Genomic DNA, 2,747 nt, shown 5'->3' on the forward strand with positions numbered 1-2,747 from the left:
AAATGCAAAGTCGTGTGATTGAATATTTGTGCTTCGAAACACTTGTAATGCAGCAATCTCACAAAATGTATAGTTTTCTCATGCATCTCCCATAACTGGCCTCTTTTGGTTTATTTAGCAATGTTCCCTTTTTTAAATAGAGCAATGCTTTTTATATAAAAAGGCTAAAATCATTTGTAAAATCACAGGTATTAGTGCTGGGTCATATACTGGTTCAAACGGTAAACCGGTTTGAATTACGCACCAGTCCACTATTTTGTTGATGTTCTCGGTACCTTTCTGTGCCTTGAATGCTTTGGTAGGACCCTTTCTGTCTATGGAGGGTCAGAAAGCTTAATTTGTGTGCCAAAGGTCTTCATGTCTTGGAAGTCAAGTCAAGATTATTTATACAGCGCTTTTAACAAACTGTGTCAAAGCAAGCATTTAAACTCACCTATTGGAACAACATGAGGGTGAGTAATTAATGACAGAATTTTCATTTTTGGGTGAATTATCTCTTTAAGGGCCTCCAAGTAAACACATTCAGTGATGTCAGCCTCACTCTTGCCAAATAATCTTAATTTACGAAATTTAACCAGTTGTCAGATGGGCGATTTATACCAGTTTAAACTGTAAACCGCTTTGAATTTGGCAAACGGTATAAATTTCAAGAAAAAAACTAAGTGGCTAAGCAACGTAGACAATGTTGTGAATTGAGAGGAGATGCATGTTAACGGCAAACACTTCTGACCAAAAGTCATTGCACACTGAATAGAACATTTTTGTCGTCCTTTCGTATTAAAGCGGTCATCGGATGCAAAACTAACTTTTACATGTTGTTTGAACATTAATGTGTGTTGGGAATTTGTGTACACGCCCTACAATGATAAAAATCCACCCAGTGGTATTTGTTTAATCTTTAAAAGTAATGTCCCCTTTTTAAAATCAGGTCATTCTCAGCTTCTTGTCGGTGTGACGAAACACAGTTGATTGACATGAGCGTCTTACCTTAGACCCGCCCTTTCCGAGCTGAAACAGTCTGAATACGATCAACATTGTGTGTTGAGGTGTTCTGTTGTTGGATGTAATAATGAACATAGCAGTTGTCATTTACTCCCGACATCTGAGCCGCTGAAGAGGCAGAGGACAACGTTACTTTAGTTTTTAAAAGGAAAGCACCAATCCCGATCTACATCTGCATCTATGTTCATGCGAATCATTCCTGATGCAGCTTCACCCACAGCAGAAATGAGTATAAGGTTTTTTTTATGCATCTTTGCAAATGGCCTTTCTTAATAATGTGCTTGTTGGCAAGTTTCGCCGATAAACACAGCTAAATTTAGCTAAAGTAAACATTACAGCTCATAATCCCACAGCAGAGAGGGGCGGGGCAAGCAGAGCTCATTTGCAATAAAATGAGCTGATATTTTGCAGAGCTGATTTTGACAAGGTAAAAGGGTGTTTTTTTTTACACTACTATCGAGAATTTTTAACCAAAGTATATTATAGACTTTTCATTAAGAACTTAAAGAATCATATGAACTGATGACCCCTTTAAAATGTTTGCTACTGTAGGAAAACGCAGAAAATCAAAGCTAATCAGAATTGTTTATGACGGACAAAGTTTTCGGAGGCGGTGTGTAACGTGACTTGACACAACGTAAGGTCGTATTTATTTTTATCAGTGTGTGCCATGACCTTAACGGTTAGAAAACCATTAATAACAGAACTAATTGTTTAACGGCAAATAAACCACTGTAAACGACCTTTAACAAAAGCCAGTGACGCTGAAGACGAACCTGAAGAGGAGAAAATAATCTTACTGTAGCAGGCAGAACTCACTCTTCATAAAAATACTGTAAGAAAAAGCTATATATTGAATTAGGAATGTGTCTCTGAGGGGAACTGACTGGCTTCAGAAAAGTTTAGAGGTATTTTCTTTTCATCTTACCTCCATAAAATGCATATTTATGTAGTTTTCAAAAGCGCAGCGCTGTTTTGTTTACAACGGTAACCGAGAAAAAGCTCTTTTGCCATAAGCGCCACCTGCTGTCAGAGAGTACATTTGCATCTCATTCAGCCCATCTGCTGTTTATGTTTCGTTCAGATGTTTTATGTATCAAAATTTCACAAAGCTACGGTCAGACAGCCTAATGTGTATTCAATTTGTAGTCAGGCAGTAAGGTAAGATGTCCAGTTCCGGCAGGGTTTTTGTTAAACTTCATATTAAGAATTTCACATGGCATTTAAGTAGCATCTTTATCCTATTTGCAGCCTGGTTTTGCAAATTCGGACAGCACAGCTATTTTACTTACTTTTTGTATACAATGCAATTTAGGTCATTTATTTATTTAGTAATTTATAAACCTTGGAACATTCAGTGAACATGGAATAAATATTTGCAGGTCTTTTGATATTAAAACAAAGGTATGCGTACATGTATTGCTGGCCAAGATTAAACAATATTTTTTATAAATCCAGGTCATAGCAAATTATCTGATAAGTAAATTTACAACTGGACTTCTGTTCAAATTCTTTTATCATCTGATGGGAATATCCCTGTCATAACACCATAAAACTAATGCAGTTGTTGCTTAATTGATGACGTTCAGATTAGAGTATAACTGTTTCACTGATGTACTGAACAGCCATCCATATAGGATTTCATTAGATATATATCTATTATATATATTATTAAATATACATACAATACAAGTCAAAAGTTTTTGAACAGTAAGATTTTTTTTAAGAATTCTCTTCTGCTCACC

Source organism: Garra rufa, chromosome 20 (assembly GCF_049309525.1).
Source record: "Garra rufa chromosome 20, GarRuf1.0, whole genome shotgun sequence".
NCBI lineage: Eukaryota > Metazoa > Chordata > Actinopteri > Cypriniformes > Cyprinidae > Garra > Garra rufa.